This window comes from Piliocolobus tephrosceles, chromosome 12 (genome assembly GCF_002776525.5).
Source record: "Piliocolobus tephrosceles isolate RC106 chromosome 12, ASM277652v3, whole genome shotgun sequence".
Lineage (NCBI taxonomy): Eukaryota > Metazoa > Chordata > Mammalia > Primates > Cercopithecidae > Piliocolobus > Piliocolobus tephrosceles.
Genome location: NC_045445.1, coordinates 110,301,367 through 110,326,982, shown reverse-complemented (window position 1 = coordinate 110,326,982; position 25,616 = coordinate 110,301,367).

Here is a 25,616-nt window from a genome sequence, read left to right as displayed (position 1 = left end):
GATTAGTCCCTGATCTTTCTTGAATTGTCATTTGTTTTATAACCTATAATTATAGAAAAGACCCCTCCTTGAAATAAAATTAATAATTATTCCAGTCAGATCACTGGAATAATTTTTTAGAGTTCAATGGAAGCTTCCATGATCCTCTTCCAATGTCTTCCCCAGGGAGCCGTTAAGCTTCCCACTTCTCTGATAACATAACTCCTCTCCTCTACATACCTCTGTCTTAGCTCTTACCACCTTATGATTCTTGGTTTACATATCCGTCTTGCTTAGAGTAATAACATTTATTTGAAAACAAGGATAATGCCTTATTAATCTTTGTATCCCTGGAGTCTAGTAAAGTAAGGTCTATTTAAAAAAAAATGAATGAATAAAATAATTTGGCAGTCCAGATTAGGTTTACCATTCCTTGAAATCCACCTGGGCATTCTTTCTCTTCACTCCTAAAAGATAAGTCATTTAATTCAATGATACTCAAGTGTGGACCCTCAGAATACACTGTGTTCTAAATAAATGAGAGTTTTCTAAATTTGAAAAAATCTGTATATTGTTGTGAACTTTACCTTTATTTTTATTTATTTATTTTTTTTTTTTGCTGAAAGTAACAGAAAAGCCAACTAAACGTGGCTTGTAATACTACAGAAGTTTAGCTGGGCATAGTAGCATGTGCCTGTGGTCCCAGCTACACAGGAGGCGGAGGTGGGAGGATCCCTTGAGCCCAGGATGTTAAAGCTGTAATGAACTATGATTGCACCACTGCATTCTAGGCTGGGTGACAGAGTAAGACCCTGTCTCTCAAAAAAAAAAAAAAAAAAAAATAGAGAAGTCTGACAGCAGGTGATAACTGGAGTTGATTCAGTGACCCAACAATATCAGGGTTCTAAGTCAGTGTCTTACCCTCACGGCTTCAAGATGGCTCTAACAGCTCAAGACACTGAGTCCTGATCCCATGTTCAATGACAGGAAACTGGGTGGAAAAGGTCAGAGTATTTTTCCTCATGCAACTTTCTTATCAGAGAAAAAATATCTTTCCCCAAATTTATCTAACAGAATCCTACTTTGATCTCATTGGCAATATCTGGGGCACATAGCTGCCCTTAGTGGCAAAGGAGACTGGGAAAGTATCCGTTTTTTTTCAGCTTCTATAGTGTAAAGGCAGCCAGGGAGAGGCAGGTAGGTGATGTATCTGGGGAACTAACCAGAAGGTCTACTAGACTGTCAAGAAAATAAGTCTATTTGAACCTGTGATCATATCAATGTTCGGGCCAAGTAAAATACTAAACATTAATCAATGTAGCAAAAGCACACATTTAGAGCAGAGTTCCCCTCTCCACAAGGGTGTATGGTATTTTAAGGGTGCCAAATCACTTTTATGGAGTGTGCTAAACTTTTAGAAACTGCACCTTGCACGCGCGCGTGTGCGCCGTGTGTGTGAGTAATCTTATAGGGTTTCTATTAAGTCTGAATCAAACCCTCGAGTTCCTGAAAAAGAGTAAATATTCAGTAAATAGTTGTCCTTTGAGGGGAGTGTTGAGTTTGGGAGCTTCAAAAGTTCACAGGGACATGGGAAAGGATTTAGTGAGAGAAAAAAAAAACTGATTAGTGGTTTGCTGCCAATGCCTTGGAAGGCTGGTTTACAGTATCTGAGTGTCTTTAATTCGGATCCTAGGAGACTTGAGGGAACCTTAACAAGAGGGAAAAGAAGAACCTAGGGAGAGGTAGTGGCACCGACAACTTGGTTCAACAGATTATCTTTGGGGACCTTCCCTATAACTGTACTGGGGAAGATGTACTACCACACACACACACACACACACACACGCACACAAAGTTCAAAATGGTCCCTAGCACACACACACAGACACTAAAACTTAAAAAGTTGAAGCACGAAAAGAGTGTATATTATTGCCAGCTTTGATTTAACTTTCTCTTTTCCAGTAGAATATTCTCTCAAATACTTACAGAAGGTAGTTTTGGTACATAATGGTAGGAGATCAGGTAAGCAAGTATCAAGAGATTGAAATTTAAGAGTTACAATTGTCTTAGATTTCTCATCAATGAAAAGAATGAAGTAGATCAAGCTTGTCCAACCTGCAGCTTGTGGGCCACATGCAGCCCAGGACGGCTTTGAATGTGGCTCAACACAAATTTGTAAACTTTCTTAAAACATTATGAGATTTTTTTTTCGATTTTTTTTTTTATAGCTCATCAGCTGTCATTGTGTTAGTGTATTTTATGTGTGACCCAAGACAATTCTTCTTCCAACGTGGCCCAGGTGATCCAAAAGATTGGACACCGCTGGAGTAGATTAGCAGTGGTATTCAAACTTTGTTGCACATTAAAAATTACCTGGGGAGTTTTTTTGTTTTTTTGTTTTTTGTTTTTATTTTTTTTGAGATGGAGTCTCACTGTTGTTGCCCAGGCTGGAGCGCAGTGGTGCGATCTCAGCTCACTGCAACCTCTGCCTCCCGGGTTCAAGCGATTCTCCCACCCCAACCTCCCGAGTAGCTGGGATTACAGGCACCTGCCATCGCACCCGGCTAATTTTTGTATTTTTAGTAGAGACGGGGTTTCGCCATGCTAGCCAGGCTGGTCTCCAGTTCCTCAGGTGATCCACCTGCCTCAGCCTCCAAAAGTGCTGGGATTACAAGCCTGAGTCACTATGCCTGGCTGGAGAGGGTTTTAAAATCAATATTTATGAGCTGATCCTCAGACCACTTAAATTGGAACCTCTGGGAATGGAAACCAGGTATCAATATTTTAAAAACTCCCTAGATGACTCCTGAGTTTGGAAACTGTATTAGTTTGCTAGGACTGCCATTCAAAGGACCACAGACTGGGTGATTTAAGCAACAGAAATGTATCTTCTCACACTTCTGGAGGCAGGAAGTCCAAGATCAAGGGTTGGTTGATCCTGAGCCCTCTCTCCTTCACTTGCACCTGACCATCTTCCCCCTATATCTTTACTACGGTCTTTTCTGTGTGCATGTCTGTGTCCTAAGCTCATCTTACAAGGATGATGGTCGTATATTGTGTCAGGGCCTAGTCTAAAGACCTAATTTTAACTTGATTACCTCGTCAAAGGCCTATCTCCAAATAGTTATATTTAGAGCCCCTGAAGGCTAGGACTTCAATGTGTGAGTTTGGGGGAGACACAGTTCAGCCCATGAAAGAAACCATTGGACAAGTATGATATTTCTCAAACTTTAATGTGCGCACAAGTCACCTGGAGACCTTATTAAAATTTAGATTCTAATCCAATAAGTCTAGGTGGGGTCTGAAATTCTGCAGTTCTAACAGGACCCTAGTGATTTCAATGTTACCAGTTGACAGATCATACTTGAAGTAGCACGGTTCTGTCTAGATGAGTGGTTCTCAAACTTTAATGGACATCAGAATCACCTGGAGAAATTGTTAAAAGCAGATTGTTGTGATCCAGCCCCAGAATTTCTGATTCCACAGGTGTCGGGATATAATTTGCCTTTCTAACAAGTTCCTAGATGATGTTGATGCTGCTGGTATAGGGATGATACTTTGCAAACCATGTATCTCTGACATTTTGAGACTTTATGGTATTGGATGTGTCAGGGTCATTACATACATCATTGTACATGAAGTTTGTAATTCTAATTGCTGATAGCATTACTTTTTTTTTTTTTTTTTGAAACAGAGTCTCACTCTGTCGCCCAGGATGGAGCGCAGTGGCGCCATCTCAGCTCACTGCAATCTCTGCCTCCCAGGTTCAAGTGATTCTCCTGCCTCATCCTTCCGAGTAGCTGGGATTACAGGTGTCTGCCACCACACCCAGCTAATTTTTTTTTTGATATTTTTAGTAGACACAGGGTTTCACTATGTTGGCCAGGCTGGTCTTGAACTCCTGACCTCAAGTGATCTGCCCACCTCGGCCTCCCAAAGTGCTGGGATTACAGGTGTGAGCCACTGTGCCCGGCCAGCATTACATTTTTCTTTTTGCCAAGCATAATTGCTTTTTCTGTTAATAGGACGAAGGATGAGAAAGTGGGAGAAAATGCTGTATTGGGATTTCTTTTAATCTCATACAAATAGAAGTGAATAAATACAGAGGCTACACATCAGCCCATTAGTCTCTATTCATGTTTGTTCTCCAATCATAGAGCTATTTTGCAGCTTGCTCTTCTAGAAGCTCAAAGTTGATTTTATGAGATTGGTTGCATACTTCTCATATGCGATTTTTAAAGGATTAACCATTCTAGAGGTTTCAAGGGGCATTGCAAATTTCCCCCCAAAAACATTAATTTTAAATTATTTCTAATTTAATCACACAATTGTTTCTACACGAGACCAACAGTGAGCTACATCAAATAGTATCCCCTCCCCAAAATTATTGGATATGAAGAAAATATTTTACCTGATTTCATAGAATTAGATCAGTAAAATTCACATTTTGCTACTGTTATTAGAAAATGTGATATATATATATATGTGTGCTATATATAGGTGCCATATATACACACACATACATATACACACGTGTGTATTGTATACACATAGGTTATGATTTTCTATTTGCTTAATTTAAAGCATTTTATATTATTTTAAATTGTTCTTAAATATTTATTTATATCTCCATATGAAACAGTGAAAATATTTATATTTTAAACTTAAAAATGTATTCAACTTGCAATCCAATAAATATTTTAAACAAAGATGTAATCAGGTTTCTAGCTGCCCCATTTACTCTGGGCCTATTATCTAAAGAATGGGTCTTGCTAAAGTATTTCCCTTACTTACAACTTATCCAAAATTATGCCAAATGTATAGGGCTTCTATTCAGAATAGATTTACTATGCCATAATTGTTTTAGTTTACCCTCATAGCTTTTCCACATGTTCCACATTCTTGGTGAATTTTTCCAGTAATGCACCTCCCAGCACTGTCAATGGGAAGAGGTTACCTGTCATGTTTCTAGCCTGAGCTTCTGACCACCAGATAACAGAAGCCCAATTGTGGAGATGGATACAACAGGCCCAGTGCCACTAAAGATCCGAATTGTATAATGAATTCTGTTTCTCCTGACTTCATGCTCAGCAATCAACCTTAGTATGCCACATGTTCATTGCCTTCAGGGTGAGAATAACCTGGTCAGAGTGTCTGGTCTCCCTCACAGTTATATTTCCCATTGTAAATTACTAAGCCGCCACTCTAGCTTTAAACACTTATGAGTGTTGTGGGTGTGAGTCAGCACCCAACACCCTCAAACCTAATAAATGCAGGGACACTTAGATCAGTTATCTGGGGGTTGGCTCAAAGCTAGGCCCTGATGCTGATGACTCATAGAAGTGAATTAATATCAGCTAGCATTTATTAAGTATTTTCTGCATACTAGGCACTGTGCAATTTTATTTACATTATCTAATTTTTCCTCATAGCAACTTTGTCAGGTAGTCATGTTAATTTCCATTTTACAAATAAGAAGACTGATACATGTGTATCAAAAACTTGCTCTAAATCAAATGACTACTGTGGCAGGGACTTTTAGTTGCCATGCAATACCTATTCCCACCTTCTCCCTTAGTGGCAGAATACCAGTTATATTACTGGTAGTGATGTATCTAGCAAATAGTTTCTATTTCCTGGCATCCCTTGTATCAAGGTGTGAACCTATGACTGAGTTCCACCAGTGAGAGGTAATTGTGTTGGGTGGTACTTCTAGGAAGTCTGCTTAAAGGGAGTTGATTTGGCTGGGAGGAGGGCCCTTTTGTCCCTCCCCCTGCTTCCTCCTGCAGCTAGTCTCCAACGCAGGCATGATGCCTGGAGCCATCTTGGACCATGGAGTGACTGACTGGATGTAAGCTAGCATTAAAGATGTTGGAACAGAAAGGTAGAAGAAATCTGGGCCTGTGGTGGCACCATGGAGCTACTGTGCCAGCTGTACCCCAGAGATCTTTGTCTGCTACTGAAACCAATTGGCATTCTGTCAGCAGAGATGAAAGTTAGAGATGGCTGTTGGTAGGCAGTGGACAGTGTCTTCATGCTATGTGCCAAGTACCTAATATTTGATCTGTGATAGATACTTGTGTTTAAGTTTCATCTCTGCCACTTACTAGCTATGTCTATTGGACATCTCTTGTCCCTCACTGCACAGCCTTATAGCCTACCATTAAGTTAAGCCATTAGTCCATTAACCAGCTTTATGTGGGCAAAACCAGAGAGTGCCTTGCCTTAGCCTCACAGCGAATATCTCACTTCTCACCCCAGGACTTCTTTGATGTTGCAACAAGAAGGCCTGTTGGAACACCCTTGTACCCACACATGTGTGTTATGGAATGTGAGGGAGTTAAAGGCCCAAGAGCCAACCCTTAACTAATGTGAGATGGGAGCCTAAGATAAATAGTCCCTCCTCCATCCTTGGCCAGATAATTTTCAATTGCATTTTAATAGTGTTTGTTTCCAAGAGATTCTCAGAGGGTCTAACTAAGCAGGATTAAGTCCTAGTTGTCTACATTTGTGACCAACTCAAAAATATACTCCCGTATTGGTTTTCTCTCTTCTTTTCCTTTCCCGAATTTCCTACTTCTATTCTCTAGAATCACTTCCCCAAACAAATTATCTACATTGATATCCTTGTTTCAGCCTCTGTATAACCTTTTGTGTAACCTTGAAGTAAGCTATGCTGACAAAACTTTTTAGCACTTGCTGACATTTTTATGTCCCTTCTACGATGAGGCAAAATACTATCTTTGGTGTACAAAGATGAAAATACATCATGAGATCTGATAATTCCAACTATTGTATGAATGTGGATCAATAGGAACTCATACTTTGTTGATAGGAGTACAAATTGGTACCGTTCTGGAAAAGAAAATTTAGTACTATCTTGTGAAGTTGAACATTTTGTATATACCCTATGACCTAGTAACTTTATTTCTAGGTATGTCACCTAGACAAATTCTCCTGCATGTGAAGCAGGACTCTCCTTAGGAATGGCCATAGCAACATGATTCATAATACAAAAATTCTGAAATAATCTAATTGTCCATTGATGGAAAAATGATAAATAAATTTGATATTAATTATTTCAATAGAGTAAAACTGAATTAACCATTTCTCTATGCAAGAACACTGATGCATATTATTAACAAAATCGCCAAAACCTTCATGCAGTTGGGTATCATTTTTATAAAGCTCAAAAAAAGCAATACTACACAACACATTCTTAGGAATCATACACACATGATAGATCCTAAAGCAAGGTGAACCCAAAATTTAGAACAGTACTGGGGAGACAGGGATGGGATAAGGTAGGAACAGGTAGTAGAGGTACTAACACTGATGATGTTCTGGGTCTTGAATGGGGTGATGGGTTCATAAAGGCTCATTTAGTATTACTCTTTATAACTTATTTAAACGTGATAGATTCTTTTATATACATCAAACTTTATGGAATAATTTAAAGAAATGAAACCATCACCAACAAAGATGCTGTACTAATGAAGGACAGCCTCAGTGAAAAGCCTCCTGTAGCCCTCACTCTAAACTAATGGCTCTCAGAGTCAATATTTCTCATCATGTAATGTATTTTTTTTTTTGTGTTATTAAGTATATTGTAATCAACTAGAATGGCAGGGTACAAGATTCCTTTTTTCTCATGGCCCTTAAGGGTCACATCCTCTAGTATATTTAGAAAAAAACAGTTTGTTGTGTCCTCTCTGCACCTGTGTCCATTTGCCTGTGATTCTTCTACGTCCTGAAGCTGCCCATTGCTCTTTGCTGTGCAAAATCCACCTCTTACTTTACTGCTGTCTCAGCACAGCACACAGGGGCTACATTCCTCCTTGTTTCGTGTGTGTGCATGGGCGTGTGTGCACGTGCAACGGCGTGTGTTGAGAGGTGGTAAAATGGTAGTGAGTAGGGAGGCAGTTGACATAACCTTTTTCTTTATAATTCCAAACCTACTCCTTGCTTTCCTTAACAATGTCGCCAAACAAAGCAGTAAAACTGTACCAGATTTTTAAACTCTGGGCCAGGATTTATAATATTTAAATCATTTGTGCCCTGGAAGCTTTGATGGGGTCGGTGACCTCCTTATCAAAATAGTGGCTTAAATACATGCACTCAAACTCACTGGATTACAAAGGAACCAAATTTTATTTTATTTTATTTTATTTTTTTTGAGACGGAGTCTGGCTCTGTCTCCCAGGCTGGAGTGCAGTGGCCGGATCTCAGCTCACTGCAAGCTCCGCCTCCCGGGTTTACACCACTCTCCTGCCTCAGCCTCCGGGCAAATTTTATTGAAATACAGTTATCAGAAATTAAAAGCAATTGTATAGTATAGTAATCTACGTACTTTTTAATTAAGTTATTAAGCAACAAGATCTAATGGTGGATCTAATGACCTAAATTTTAAAGTAGTAATGATTATGAAACATATTATATGATATCTACAATAACTGTAATATGATATGAAAAATATCTGTTTCTTTGGTGACAGTCACAGGTACTGCTAATACTATTGTGGTTTGTTGCTTACATTCATACTTGCAGGAAATATTAAATGTCAAATAAAGATTAGTGAATATAAGGATGTCCTTTTTTTTTTCCTTCCAAGTTCATGGACTCTTTAAATTCTACTGATATATTCTTGGGGGTTCATGGATCCCAGATTGAGAAATGTGCTCTAAGCAAAGCAAAGGAAACTACAACAGATGTGGGAAATAATTTTAAACTGAATACCAAATATTATCTAACCCATAGCCCACAAAGAAAGCAGTTAGCTCTAACCTTTCATGGAGGGTAGGAGAGCCATCTCAGTTTCCATTCTTACCTCACAGATCTTTTTAAGAGGACTTTACTTTTCAATTTTCTGCAGACAAGTCTCCATACTTCTGTTAGGAACTCCTGCTTCCTTCTCAAAAGATCTGATCTTGCTCTTGGATTCATCAGTCTTCCTTCTCCACTGTATTTTCCCACTAAGAGTTGCCCCCTTTAGAATAACTCCCTAATGGCTCCCACACAACGGCATAAGGTGGGCTTTGGCATGCTGAGCCTTGTTTCCTTTAAGACCTTTACACTGGGGTGAGTTGTAATGAGTGGAGCCCATGCACCCCTCCTAACCTTCCACTAAAAACACTTATTTTCAGGGATAGCACAATCTTAACACATAAGGAAAAGGAAGCATTTTCCTGACTTCTCCCATATATCAAAAGACTGCTCAAGCATACAGGAAAGCTAGTACTGTACACTTACTATGCAGATCAGGTATAGTTATTTATTCATACCATAGCTGCTTTCAAATGGGCTCACTACTGAGCTGTGTAGATCTTGTGATGGCTGTTTTCTGAGCTACACAAACACCTGGCTCCAAGTTTGAAGTTTCTGTTTGTGTGAGTCCGATTAGGTGTTTAGATAGTGCTACTTGTATCTTCTACAATACCTACTGATTCAACGACTGATTGATTGATTATTTTAATTATTTTTTCAGAATTAGTAATGGATTTTTAATAAACTTTATTTTTAGAACAGTTTTGGTTTGCAGAAAAATTTTGAAGATAGTAGAGAGTTACATATACCTATATCCAGTTTACCCTATTAAAATCTTACATCAGTATGGCACATTTGCTACAGCTGATGCAGCAATATTGACACATCATCGCTAACTAAGGCTCATGTTTTATTCAGATTTTCGGAATGAAAATCTGGACATTAGGACATTTTTACCTAATGTCCTTATTCTAGTCCAGGATCCCATGTGGTCTTCGTGTCTCCTTAGGCTCCTTTTGGCTGTAACACTTTTTTCAGATTTTCTTTGTTTATGATGATCTTGACAGTTTTAAAGAGTATTGGTCGGACATTTCATAGAAAGTCCATAATTGGGATTTGTCTGATATTTTTCACTGATTAGACTAGGGTTCTGTGTTTTTGGGAGGAGTGCCATTCTCATAACATCATATAAAGGGTATATATTATCAATATAACTTATTGTTGATGTTGACCTTGATCACCTGGCTGAAGTAGTGATTGTCAGATTTCTCCATCATAAAGTCACATTTTTTTTCTCCATTTGCATACTACATGCCCATACTTAAGGAATGAGGAATTATGTTCCACCTTCTTGAAGGTATTTACAAAAATTATTTGGAATTTTTCTGCCCTTAAGATTTGTCTCTTCCTTCCTTCATTTATGTATTTATTTATTCAATAATTTATTTGTATTTGTGTGGCTTCATGGTAATGAATTTTTAACTAAACAATTCCAATCTTATTTATGACCAGTGGCATGAATTTCTGTCTGAAACTATGGCTAGCCCTATAATTCCTAAGCACAGAAAAGAGTAAAACCAATAGCTACACATAGAATTTGTTTCACTGTTGGTCTATTCATCTATCTCTTTCCATTTCCTTATCTAACTTTTGGTCTAATTTTTCACCAAAAGAATAATTCAGTAACATGTTAAAAAATTCAATCATAAAAGATCACACAGTGAAAATTACTTTCCACCTTTTCATGTTTTTGTATCCCTCTTCAGAGGCAACTCCTGTTAACTGTTATTGATGTTTTTTCAGACATTTTCAATGCATTTATTAGCAAATAACTATCATTCTGCTTCTTTATACTCTAAGGAAAAAGGCCAGGAAAGGGACAGCAGGGCAACAAAAGGAAATAAGAAAGGGGAGGGAAGGAGCAAACCAAAGATCATTAGGTCAATCATAGAATTCTTAATTCAGTTACTATATTTGCTTGGCAAACAATTCAGTTTTCCAAGATTTTTTTCTGGTGTAGTTTTCCCACAATTGTGAGTTTCAATCCCTGATTATCAAGCAGTGTGGGTATATTACTTAAGTTTTTTAGTTGAAAACAACTAAATCCCCTCTGCCCAGTTTAGGCAGAAGAGTTTATTTGAAGGTATTAGGTGGTACGATTTTTATGGCCCCAATTGTCTCCATCCCTTTTGCCAAAAGGCAAAACATGCCTTTTGGACATGTGATTTTGTAGTTTCTCTCACTAAGGATAATATCTATATGTCCCTTGATTCTAAGGTTGACTATGTGACTTGGTTTGGTGAAGGAGATGTTAGTGGATATGAAGCACATAGAAGGTTGAAAAAGCATGTGCACACTTCTACTTCTGTTTTTGTTCCTCTATCATCTTCAAGAAGATGACAAGAGCCAAAACTAGCCTGCTGAAGGATGAGAGACACATGGTACAGAGCCAAGTCATGAAAGTTACCCCAGCTGAAGCTGTCTTGGATTGTCTGACAGTCACTTGATCCCCAGGCATTTAGGCAAGCTGAATTGCAGCTGACTATAGATATATTAGCAAACCCAGCCAAAATCAGCTGAGGCCAGGCCATCTGAATTCTGTAGATTTATGGGATAACTAAATGCTTATTTTTGTATGCCACTGAAATTATAGGGTTGTTGTGCATCATTTTATGGCAATGAATAACTAAGGACCGTACTTCAAGGAATTTCTGGGAGGGGCAGAGAACGTGTTTTGGATGCTACATGGCCAGAAGTACCAGCAATCACACTGCAGAATGTTTCTAGCAAACAGTTCGCCCCTGCTGCCTCATGGTGCTCAGCATCTGTCATTCTAGAGAAAGCTATTAGAACCTTCACCAGTGCTCTCCAAATGAACTGAATGCCTTGAACTCACTGCTCGCAAGAATCACTGACATCCAGCACAAAGTTCATGTTCTCATTCCAGTCATCCTGTGGATGCATCTGACTACTAGATTATAAACCACAATTAGAACTCTAGCTGCAAGGGAGTCTGGAAAGTGTGTGTGTGTGTGTGTGTGTGTGTGTGTGTGTGTGTGTATGTGTGTGTGTGTGTTTAGCTTTCTAGCATCTGCAGTACAAGAAGGCCTGCTAGAAGGGGTTTGGAGAAAGTGTGAGTCATTCTCTAGTATCTGCCATGGAGGCATAGACAAAAGAACTCAACTTCCTGATCCCCTGAGTTTCTTCCATCTCTGCATAGAGAGAGTCAAGGTGTTGACAGGACTTAGAATCCTGAGGGGAGGACCCCTGGACCCTTTGACTACCCTGCACCAAACTTGACATGGCAATTTTAGCTCTAGAAAAGCAGTTTCATTCTGATATTAATGACTGGGAATACTCCTTGATTTTTCCTCCCTTGGCATTTGGCGGAGTGAGTAGCCAGGTGAAGTAACACTTTATTTTAATTACATTGGACACTGTAAACAAGGAGTCTGACCTCATTTCACTTTCTCTATAGTTGAGTAAAAAGTTATAGTAAAAACACTTAGAGAAGTATATTGTATATTCTTATATGGTGAGAATATAAAGGAAGAAATAAATCTGTCTGCCCCATATTCATATGCCAATTCCCTTTGATCTGAGTATCCTAAATACCTAAAATGTGACCATATTAGGCTGATACATTGTAAACTCACCCTTGCTCTTTAACCCTACCCCCACCACAAGCTAGAAGGGTTGTCTGCAGTGTCTGGTCTAGGACACATGTCATTAACTGATTGATAGAAGACATTTCCACAAAATGAAAAGGCTTTAGATATAGATGTATTTATTTGTAAAGTGCCACTTGTAAGATTGGCCACATGAAACCTTTATTTGTTCTCCTTTATTTTTCTCCTGAAGACCTTGTTCTAGCTAAATATTTACTGAAACATTTTTGTAACCTTTTTGTGTTTTAACTTAATGGGCAAAGCCATGCTGTTGCTGACACTAAAAGCACTGAAAAGAATTACATTTGGGCAGTATTTTAAGGGGTGTTTTTTAATTAAACTGGGTGAGAAATTAAGTATACCTAGTATCTGTATAGATAATATCTGAATCCTTGACTGGTTACCAGTAAAAGTAGGAGAAAATCCATTGGAATATATATATGCTTCTGAAGAGCATATGGTCTGTGAACATTCCCAACAGTGGAACATGACGAGACCATTTACTGGGAGGATCAAAATGTATTCTGATGTTGCCAAGATGCTATTTGGGCCATGTGGCTTTGTGCATTCAATCAGTAGGTTTAATATCCTTTGGAATTGATGAAAAAATCTGAATAGGAAATGATAATCCATTCAGCTCACTGGGAATTTGTGATAACCACTCATTATTATCGTTATTTTCTGAAGTAGTTTTCCTTGTATTTTACCAAAAATATTTGGGACAAGGTCTGAAACTTCTGCTCACCAAGGTGCCAAACTGGAATCAAGACTTCAGGCCATGGAAAAGCTACCTCTACAGATGGAGTTAAATCTGTGGAGGTAGTTTTTCCTTCTACACCTCTCACTGCAGCTCCCACTACTCCTCTACCTGTGGAATCTTCTCCTCCAGCCAATTGGTAGAACTGTTGAACTCTAGTGATATCATATACATTTCTATATTTTTCCTGTACCTTTTGCCATGCCTAGAGGACCTCCCTGACTCTCTCTTGGCATCTATGATCTGCCTGGATGAGATCAAGATGAAACTTAGCTGTAAATCCAGAATTCTCCTGGTTTGCTCAGCCTTTGCCCACCATTCTCTTCTTTGAACTTCTAACGCGTCTATATCTAGCATCTAGGCTAGCCCTTCTGTACCCCCAAGATGTCTACTCATAACTAAAATGATACTTTCTGGAGGATAGACCGATTTGCAATTCTGTGTATCCCCATTCCCTACATCAGTGCCATATGGATACAATAAATCCTCAGTTGATGGAATATGATGCCTAGAACATCTAGCACAAAAACCACAACGTCTAAGGAGCGAAATTCCTTGCATTTACCTGGAGCTTCCTTCACAGGCCCACCTGACTACTGACTTCATTCTTATTCTTAAAAGGGTCGCATGATCCCTTTCTTACAAAGGTGACACGATTATTTTACTGCTTCCCTCCAGTAATAGAGAGGAAAGGGCTCTGTATTGGTCTTTCATCTCAATTTTCTCCTTGTGCTTTCTGTGCATGAGGTGCTAAAGCAGTATGGCCCTTGACCTATGCGCTTGACTGATTCTATTGTTTAATCCCCACAACAACCCTAAGAGTAAGTGCCATTATTATTCCAATTTGGAGATATGGAAACTGTCATGGAGAAGTTAAGTAACCTATTATCTCAAGCTATTAAGTGGAGGAGCCAAGATTGAAACCAAGACATTACGGCTCCCAGGTCTGTGCTGTTAACTCCTACACGAAACTGCACTTCCTGATGCCCAGGTATTCCATTAGATGATCCTTGAAACCTCAGAGTTTCCTGGGTCAGAAAGTTTAAGTAAACGGAAAAAATTATAGATCCGGGAACCTCTTCTGTTATTCTCATTGTGCTACCAAGAATGCCACAACATCCTCTTGGTGGGAGAAACAAATGAGTAGGAATTTAGTATATGATATTCCCTCAAGGCTGCAAAATACAGTACTTCAGAATTATTCATGTCATTAAGATCAAATCTGGTCTATAAGTAAATGCAGAGTCAGGATATGAACTCACACTAAGTAAAGCACAGTGGTTGGAATTCTGCTATTGCCATTTACCAGTTATAATATGGGTATGTTACTTTACCTCTTTTTTTTTTATTATTATTATACTTTAAGTTCCAGGGTACATGTGCACAACGTGCAGGTTTGTTACATATGTATACATGTGCCATGTTGGTGTGCTGCACCCATTAACTCGTCATTTACATTAGGTATATCTCCTAATGCTATCCCTCCCTCCTGCGCCACAATAGGACCGGGTGTGTGATGTTCCCCTTCCCGTGTCCAGGTGATCTCATTGTTCAGTTCCCACCTATAAGTGAGAACATGTGGTATTTGGTTTTCTGTTCTTGCGATAGTTTGCTGAGAGTAGAAGAAAACCTAGGTAATACCATTCAGGACATAGGCATGGGCAAGGACTTCATGTCTGAAACACCAAAAGCAACGGCAACAAAAGCCAAAATTGACAAATGGGATCTAATTAAACTAAAGAGCTTCTGCACAGCAAAAGACACTACCATCAGAGTGAACAAGCAACCTACAGAATGGGAGAAAATTTTTGCAATCTACTCATCTGACGAAGGGCTAATATCCAGAACCTATAAAGAACCCAATCAAATTCACAAGAAAAACAAACAAACAACCCCATCAAAAAGTGGGCAAAGGATATGAACAGACACTTCTCAAAAGAAGACATTCATACAGCCAACAGATACATGAAAAAATGCTCGTCATCACTGGCCATCAGAGAAATGTAAATCGAAACCACAATGAGATACCATCTCACACCAGTTAGAATGGCAATCATTAAAAAGACAGGAAACAACAGGTGCTGGAGAGGATGTGGAGAAATAGGAACACTTTTACACTGTTGGTGGGACTGTAAACTAGTTCAACCATTGTGGAAAACAGTGTGGCGATTCTCAAGGATCTAGACCTAGAAATACTTTACCTCTTTTATCTGGCACTTAGTAAATACTAAGTAAGTATTAGCTACTATTTCTATACCACAATATTTCCCTGTTTCTGTAGCCATCTATGCTTCCTTACAACAAAGCACAGTGTAAAGCTCTTTGCCTCCACCTCACTTGATTAAATAAACAGGTCTGTAAATATAAGAGAGAACAGTAATAGTGAAAAAATTGGATACTCAAGAAGTCTGGATGATCAGAGTGACTTTTTTTCTTTTGTTAATGAAAGGATGAGTTGGACGGAAAAGGAGTGAGTCACCCTGACAATGAAATGCTACCAATTTAGGATTTGATTCATTATTTTATGACTGTTGCTTGTTTCCTGATGCTATTCATTTCTTATTCATTGGAGGAAAAATAATCCCGTTTTGGCTTTTTTAGTTTTATAGCTGAGATATCCACTTCGAAGTACATTAGCCACAACTCTCCCTTTCCCTACTACTTCATCACCATCTCAAACATCAGAAAATCAAATTTCGAAAATTGCCCAGAAGTATTGGGTGTACAAAAACATTGGTTTCTCTTTGGGAAGTTCTTCCTGTGAGGGTTTAAGCACGGGGATTTTATAGAGGAGATGAACATCAGGGATATTTGTGGCAATGTCACTTCCCTTCTCTCAAAATGATGTTGGATGGAGAGCCTGCAAGGTAAAGATTCTCAAATTGTCTGCAGTTATAATGTCCAAATATTCAGGGGAAAATCCCATATGGCAAGCAATAAAACAAAATTATTATGACTTCCCGTTGATGATCCATTTTTTAAGGGGTAGTTTGAAGTAATAAAGTAAGTAAATATTAGTCTAGGGAAAATGTGGATATACTCTATGGACTATTTAAATACAAATTATCTTTTCATTTTGTGCCGTGACCTGAGACTACTCAATGAATTTTCCATGTGTATACATTTGTTCTTACATGTCCCTTTTGGCAATGCCCTTTATTATCCTTGAAAAGAAAGGCACAACTATAGTATAATTCAAATGTGTCTAGTTCTTTAGTCCTTAGAGATTGGTGGAGGGGCTGCATTACCTCTCCCTTTAATATAAACTAGGAACATGATTATTTGAGAATGTTGGGAGTCACTTTCCTCTCCCAGTAAGATTGGGGAACCCTGGGTATTTTTACGTGTGTCACAAGCTTAACATGAATTTTCTCTTGTCCCCTCACTTAGTATCACATACATCACAGCTTTTCTTTCAATCACCCCTGCTTCCTAGTAACTGGTTCTCCACGATACTACTACCTCTCTCTGACCCATTTCATCCCCAAACTGTGGAAAACAGCCTCTTTCTCAAAACCCAGCTAACAGAAAATTGTCTTGTTTAAGGCTTGAGGATAACATCAGGGATTTACAATGCAGAAAGGAAATTTAAAACTTGGTATCAGATATATTGTGCTTTCACTCCATTGGCCCTGCCCCTTTGCAGGGAGGCACCCTGTCTTTACCCTCCGTATCTCTTGGCCTGCAGCTGTGTTTCAGATGTCCACTTATTCCTCTGCTGTAAGAGTCGTTCTTTTCATGTCCTCAAATCTTTCTTTTCCTCTGTGCCAGAGGAAGCAAAAGCCGTTTATAAATTGATCCTGGGCATAACAAAGACACTGTTCTACGTTGTTCTACAGAATCTGTTCATGGTTTCTCCAGTAGTTTAGTCTTGAGTGTGTAGCAATCTCTCACCTGCTTGGTTACAAAGATGCCCTTAAGTAGTGTGTCCCAGAATGAAAGAAGTACTGTTTCATTTATTACTCTGAAGAGTAAAAATGACTACAGGTTCAAACAACATTTTTGATCCTCTAGTCCAGTGGTTTTACAAAGGGGAAATATGACTATGGAATCTATAACAAACATAAACTTTATATATATAGAAAGAATGGCATATATATATGTGTGTATATATATATATCTGTGTTTATATACAATTCTCAGATATATTCTCAAAAGGTTAAAGGTCATGAAACTCATGTGCCTAGCAGTAGGAGGGGCTCCTTGTGTTAGAAAAACACCACTACCAACAACAACTATCAACGCTTTGCTTCAAAGAACACTCAAACCCACTTAGTCAATATTGTGAATTTCACCTGCAAATCCTGTTTCTAATTTTATTTAAATGCTTATGATTTAACTATTAATTACCTTGGTAGAAGCAGATGACATTCTTAGTTACCATAAGACTTTTCCCTAGTGTGTTGTTCGAAAAACATTAGTGTTATATGAGGAAAGGCTTAATAGTTAGTGACTTAATTCTAAGTTTCTGGGTTTATTTCATTCAGTCAAGTATTTAGGCACGTGTTTAATGGGTTCCTGCCAAGGTTCTGACACTCTACCAGACACCAAAGATGATTCAGACACAGATGCCACTCTCATAAAACTTATATAACCTCTTGGGAAAAATTGACACACTATAAATAAATACAAGGTAGAAAGTTCTGCATGACCTAAGGTAAGTCTAGATAAAAAGTAAATTTACATCACTTAATATGCAAGCAGTATAATTTCTCTGACTGGCACTTTCTAGTAGCTACCTAGGGCATCCAACTTTAGCTTCACGACTCTGAATCACATCAGACATGGGTTCAAATCCTGCCTCTGATACTTAACAACTATACGGTCTTGGGTTATTCACTTATTTTCACTGAACTTTAGTGTCCTCATTTATACAACAAGCTTACTAATACTTCAGAAGTTGATGATGAGGATTAAATGAGATAACATATATAGTATATAAAGTGTGTGGCACATAGTAGGTACCTGGAAGGTGACTTCTCTTTTCCCATTGCTCCATAAACTGACCAAATAGATGTAAATACCTTAATGTGTGAATACTTATTGTATAGTTTATAGAAGAAGTAAGAAGTTACATCTTCCAATCTGAAGGCATAAAAATTTTATGAAATACTTGTAAGTAACTTTATCATGAAGCTTTCCCTGACTGCCCTGTATAAAATAGCAACAGAGTACTCCTAGCCTCTTTTTTACTTCATTTTTCCCTACCACATATCTGAAATATTACATATTTATTGTTTCTATTAATTTTTGTTGATAAATATTAGTTGTACATATACCCCAAAAGTTGTACATGTTCCCAAAAGGAATACATGCGATATTTTGATACCTGTATACAATGTGTAATGATCAAATCAGGGTAATTGGGATATCCATCACCTAAACTATTTATCTTTTCTTTGTGTTGGGAACATTACACATCTTCTCTTGCTGTTTTGAAATACATAATAAACTATTGTTAGCTAGAATTTCCCTACTGTACTATCAAATGCTGGAAGTTATTTCTTTTATCTAAATGTCTGTTTGTATCCCTTCAGCAATCTCTCATTCCCCCTCCCCCTACACTTCCCAGCCTCTGGTACCACCGTTCTACCTTTCATCTCCATGACATTCACTTTTATAGTTCCCACATATGTGTGAAAATATGTGCTGTTTGTCTTCTGGCTTATTTCACTTCGCTTAATGATTTCCAGTTCCATCCATGCTGATGTAAATGACAGAATTTCATTTAAATTTTTAATATTTTCTAATCTTTTTTACGGCCAAATAGTATTCCGTTGTGTATATATACCACATTTTCTTTATTAATTTATCCATTGATGGACACGTGGGTTGATTCCATAACTTGGCCATTGTGGATAGTGCTGCAATAAACATGGGAGCGCAGATGTCTTTTTGATATATAGATTTCCTTTGTTTTGGAAATATTGCCAACACTGGGATTGCTGGAGCATATAATAGTTCTATTTTTGGTTTTTTGGAGGAAGCTCCTTACCGTTTTCTGTAGTGGCTCTGCTAGTTGCCATGCCCACCAACAGGGTATATAGTGTTTCCTTTTTCTCTGCATCCTGCCAGCATTTTAAAATTACTGTCTTTTTGATAATAGCCATTCTAACTGGGATGAGATTATATCTCATTTTGGTGTTAATTTTTTTATTTCCATAGGTTTTTGGGGAACAGGTGGTATTTGGTCACATGAGTAGGTTCTTTAGTGGTGATTTGTGAGGTTTTGGTGCACCCATCACCCAAGCAGTATACACTGAACCCAGTGTGTAGTCTTTTATCCCTCACCCCCTCCTCCCTTTCCCTCAAGTCTCCAAAGTCAATTATATCATTCTTATGCCTTTGTGTCCTCATAGCTTAGCTCCTACTTACGAGTGAGAACATATGATATTTGATTTTTCCATTCCTGAATTACTTCACTTAGAATAATAGTCTCCAGTCTCATCGAATTTTCTGTGAATGCCATTAATTATTTCCTTTTTATGGCTGAGTGGTATTCCATCACATATATATGTGCCACAATTTCTTTATCCACTCGTTGATTGATGGGCATTTGGACTGGTTCCACATTTTTGCAATTGTGAATTGTGATGCTGTAAACATACCTGTGCAAGCAAGTATCTTTTTCGTATAATGACTTATTTTCCTCTGGGTAGATACCCAGTAGTGGATCATATGGTAGCTGGATCAAATGGTAGTTCTACTTTTACTTCTTAGAGGAATCTCCACACTGTTTTGGTTTTGATTTGCACTCCCTGACGATTAGTGATTTTTCATATACCTGTCTGCCATTTGTATATCTACTTTTGAGAAACATCTTTTCAGATCATTTGCCCATTTTACAATAAGATTGTTTTTTGATACTGAGTTGTTTAAGTTCCTTATGTATTCTAGTTATTATTTACTTTTTTTTTTTTACTGGCTGACCCCCTCCCCGATAGAACATGTTTCACAAGAGCAGGGGCTTTGTCATTACACTGCTGTATTCCTGGAGCCTAGAATAGTGTTTAAAATATAGTCAGTGTGCTCAATAAATATTTTTTAAATGAACGATTGCAGGAATTAAGTAAAATTTTAGTCAAGTAAAATTTAGGATTTTTTCTATTGATTTTAGTAATAAATAGAAAACTTTTGACAAGTGAAGTGGTAGTCACTGCTATATTGGATACTGAGGTTTTACAGTTGCATCATGTCTGTTAGTAATGATCATCTCTTAGCTATTTAAAAAAAAATTTTCATGTGTGCTACCAGTCTCCAGGATCTCTTTCTCTCCATGAACCTTATCATTCTCTCTCAACTCTGATAATTTATTTCTGTCAGGGGTATCCCTGATTTCATATTTTGAATTTCTAATCTTTGTTTCTTTTATCTCTCTGACTCGGTGGTTTCTGTGTGATAGCTGCTCTGTCATATTTTCACCAGTAGGTGCCAGTATTTGCTATAACTTATAGAGACAGATCTACAACTTATGGAGGATTGACTTTCCAGGAAATGTTTTCTCTCTTGTAGATAATTCAGAAAGAGCAAACCATTCTCTCTGCTTGCAGTCAGCCTGCATTGAATCTTCTTTGCCTACAAAAAGATGGCGTGATTGGGGGGTGAACAAAAGGCTCTGATAGCATTTTTTCACATAAATAAATGTAAATTCATGATGGAATCCTTCTGATGGGTATGTCTACATACTGGAAAACTTTAAAAGATGTATTTCAATCAACCTAAAAGGCAATTACACCATCCCATTCCTCAAATATTCAAGAAACTTTTCCATGTATTTGGGCTACACATCAGTGAATCCATAATCATGGTTCCCAGTTTGCATCTTAGTTTTAGGGTTTTGTTTAAGGCTCTCTGGTTAGGGGAAGAGTTTAATGTAAGATCATCTTAAACCAAATCAGGATACTTTTGAGAACAAAGGAATTCTTATGAGAGACTAAAGCAGGTAAACAAAGGCAGCTCTGACTGATAAAATACTTGTTTGAAGATGTATGGAGGAGATGGTGGTATGCAACTTTTAAAAACTGGCAGGGCTGGGTGTGGTGATTCACTCCTGTAATCCCAGCACTTTGGGAGGTTAAGGCAGGTGTATCACAAGGTCAGGAGATGAAAACCATCCTGGCCAATATAGTGAAACCCCATCTCTACTGAAAATACAAAAAAAAAAAAAAAAAAAAAAAATAGCTGGGTGTGGTGGTATGCACCTGTAGTCCCAGCTACTCGGGAAGCTGGCAGGAGAATTGCTTTAACCCGGGAGGTGGAGGTTGCAGTGAGCCGAGATTGCACCACTGCACTCCAGCCAGGGCGACAGAGCAAGACTCTATCTCAAAAAAGAAAGAAAGAAAGAATAACAACAACAACAACAACAACAACAAACCTGACAGAATTCACAGATACTCCTGTCTTATCATGTGCTTTCCCCAGATTCTACTCTACAGCATCAGTTAAGCCACCATAACTTTTCCTGGAAGTGAAAAAATGGCCTGAAAATATGGCTAATCCCCAAGATAACTTTAAAATACTTTCAGAAATAGTTTCAAAGAAAACAATGGAAATGGTGAGGTTATACAGGTCTGGCTCAAACCTTGTGTGAGCTAATATAGAAAAGAAAATTTGATTTTATTACTTAAAGATTTTACATGAATTGCAAAGAGGAAGTGAAGATATTACATATATACCTGTCCAGAATCATTCCCTGATTTCATGACATTTCTACATCTGTATCTACTTGTTCACTGCCTATGCACGGGGGCTGTATCAAGTTTTGGGGGGCCTGCACCTTATACTATTTAAGTGGTTGCCATTAAGAAAATGGTTACAAAATAAATATCTCACACATTCAACCAACTTGTCCCCCTTTCCAGAGAAGGAACTTTCTCATCCATTCACTGCAGTCCCTTACCTAATATATACCCTCACACCCAGGGTCAGCAAGCTACCACTTTGTGAGCCAAGCCTGGATCACCACATGTTTTTATATTAGAACATAGCCACATCCATTCAGTTACAGATTGTCTATGGCTACCTTTGTCCTACACTTACCAAGTTGAGTAACTGCCACAGAGACCATAAAGCCCTGCAAAACCTAAAATATTTACTCTCTGGCCAACTACTCAAACTGTTTACCAACTCCTGCCTTACACAATAGCTGTGGGTTCTAGACCCACTTCTCTCTGGATCTACTCAAGAGAATCTAAAAGAACCATTCACCGCATCATAGGATTGTATAAGACACATCAGGTTAATCAACTAGACAAACACTCATGCCTTTTGATTTTGTCTTCTAAGAAGTCCGAATTCAAATATAGTCCTAATTATAATAACTCATCCCTGATTACTAGCACAATTATTTTTCCATTTCTCATTAAATTTTATTTTTTGTTTATCTTAGTCGAATGGTAGTGACTTTCTACTAAGCCATCTCATTTCTTATCCAGAAGGTGGAATTTAAGTAGTAAATTAACATGGTAAAGTATTATCAGCCTGCCTAATTAGTCATATGTGCTTTAAAAGCACGACTGAAAGTTACTATTTTTAAAAAGCTACCTTGGAATTTTTGCTTGTAACTCTCAAGGTGAAGGCAGAATTTATCACTGGGATGCCTGAGCTTTTGTGTACACAGGAAAAATACTACTTTAATGTATTTCTTAGTTATGCAGAGGCAAGGCCCAGATCTTATGATGCATAAAAATGTACAATGTTCTTTTCTTTGGAGGAAGACTACATCTCTGAAGGATTATTATGCTATGAATGGGCTTTTCACCTGTTTTTTCTTCCTTAAAGGGAGTGTGCTGTAGGCCCAAGAGTTTGAGAGGGAGCACAAGACAGAGGTCACTAATCTGAGGAGGTAAGGGCTTTTCTTCTCAGCAACAGGATGGCATGCTGAGTGGCTAAAGAGGAAGGGGGTCAGTATGAGACCTCTGGGAATGAGTAAGACCTGTGGGCTCTAGAAAAAAATATCTCAGAACAGGTTTTAAATCTTTCCAAATTAGTGTTTAAACTACCCTCTGTTTAGCACAAAGCTTCAACAAAGCATTTTAAATAATAGCCTACTGTTTATTTTGCTTTAGTAAAAGATGGGCAAGGCTGTATCGATGTTTTGCATCAACTATTTTTTAAGTAGAAGTGAGGAAGGCACCAGGCAGAGGAAAACAAAAGGGAGGGGCAGTTACAAAATGGGTAGGGGTGGTCTGGGGAGGATTGAAGAGGTGATCCTAGCCTGATTTGAGACAAATGGCCACCTTTGGGAAACCTCAGGAGCATTTTAGGAAATTATTTCCTTTTGCTAAATCTAAAGAGAGATCTCAGAAAGCTGGAATGCCAGAGTTGCTTATGTAACGCACTTTGATGATGATGTTATTAGATGACGTTAGGGTTATGACTGAGAGACATGAAAACTGTAACTGATTTGGTTTTCATCCTTCTAAAAAGGAAAAAATATAATAAGAATTCAGAATTCAATCAGGCTGCACAGAGGTTGACTGAAGGAAGTTAGCTGAAAATTAATTGGAATTCAGGGTAGACTTCTAGTTCAGTCAAATGGAGCCATTAACTTTAGGGTAAAACCTGAAACCAACAAAGACCAGTCGCTCTCAAAAAAATAGAGTCTCTTGTTTTCATAGCAAATGTATAAAAGGTAAGGATACCTATTAGGACCTTACCCTAGTAGATTCTGTGTCCTGACAACCTGGCCTGTCTGCTGAGATGGTAACCCTAGTTTAACTAATTGGTAATTCCAGTTTGCTTAAGCATTGAGATTGCAATGTTGAGGCAGCTGGTTATCCTTAAATATTATATTTTACTTTTTTAATTTTAATAGAACTCCAGATTTTTAGCTGGGCATATGTGTGCTCAGAATCAAGATTATATTTTCTAGCCTTCTTTATAGCTAAGTTTGACCATATCAATGCGTTTTTGTCAAAGTGATATAAGAAGTGATGTACAACATCCGGAAGCTATCTCCGAAGGGAGAAAAAGCCTATATTTATTCTTTCCATTTTTTTCCCTTCTTTGTGGCTGGAATATAGATAAGATGGCTAGAACTGGAGTAGTCATCATTGACAATGAGGTGACCTATACTAGAGCAACCAGTTAGAAGGAGCCTGGGTCCTTGACATGATGAAACTGCTGTACCAATCTGACTGCCTTTCTCTAGACTTTTACATCAGGGGAAAAACATTTTTCCTTGGTCAGTTACTTTTGCAGGTGAATCTCATCTTGACTAATTTTGCACAAAATGCTCAACTCCCTTGAAATGAAAACATTTTGTCTTAGTTGTTAAGTTTATTTTCTACCCATGGAACATGAAGAACAAATACAGGGACTGTATCAGAGTTATCTCTCTCTACTATAATGCTGTGTGACAACCACAAAATCTCTGTGATGCAACTCAAATTTCCTCCATGTGTCCCTCATCCTCCAGCAGGATAGCCCAGGTATGGTCTCATGGCAATGATAGAGGCAAAAGAGAACAAGTACTTTTTCAAGCCTCTAGTTGTCTCATGTTTGTTGACATCACATTTTCCAAAATAAGGCACGTGCCTGGACTCAGAACCAAGGGATAGGAAAATATATTGTCTCTTGATAGGAGGAACTGCAGTCAATTGGCAAACGGCATGGATACAGGGAAGGGTAAAGAATTTATGTCATTATTTCAATCATTCTAACCTTAATACTAATGTTTTAAAATAAGCTTAGAATTAAATTTTGGGATAGATTTTCATAATCATTACAATACTCTATACATTTTGTATGTAATGTTTTTGCAATATCAGAGAGAATTTGGCATGTTAGAGAATATGCAAGACTTAGATTATGGTTCCAATTTCAAATGTAAGATTTTGTCATTGATTTTAGTCTTTTGATTGATATTTGGAAAGTGTGAGATAAATTTACTAAGTTGGCAAACAGTACTGAAGGCCTAAGAGAAGTTCAGGTTCACTAGGTCTCAAGTTGAATTTTTAGATTTTCTAGCATTAAGTTTTGTGAAAATACCTCATTTGGTACTCTTCTTAAATGTTAGCCCTTCTAAAAGGCTTTCCCTGACCATTCAATAAAAAATGACTATATCACTTTACTTTCTCTTCTATAGAGCATTTATCAGTATCTGGAATGATACCATATATTTATTTATTAACTATTTTACCCACTAAAATATAGTCTCCACAAAGGCAAGCAATTTGTTTTGCTTGCTGCTGTATCCAGAACATTTATAAAGGAGCTTGGCATATAGTAGGTGCTCAAAAATTTGCTGAATGACTGAATAAAGCTTTTAGTTTTAGGTCATGCTTTTGAAATACTTAAAGAGAAATTTTAATATAATAAATTTATGAATGTAATTTAATTTTTGTAAATGAATTAACTGAATTATAAATAGGGCTAAAAGTTTAAGGAGTTCAGTCTGGTCAATTTGAGTTGACTGAGTATTAATCAAAGGTTTTCTAGTCAGTGAC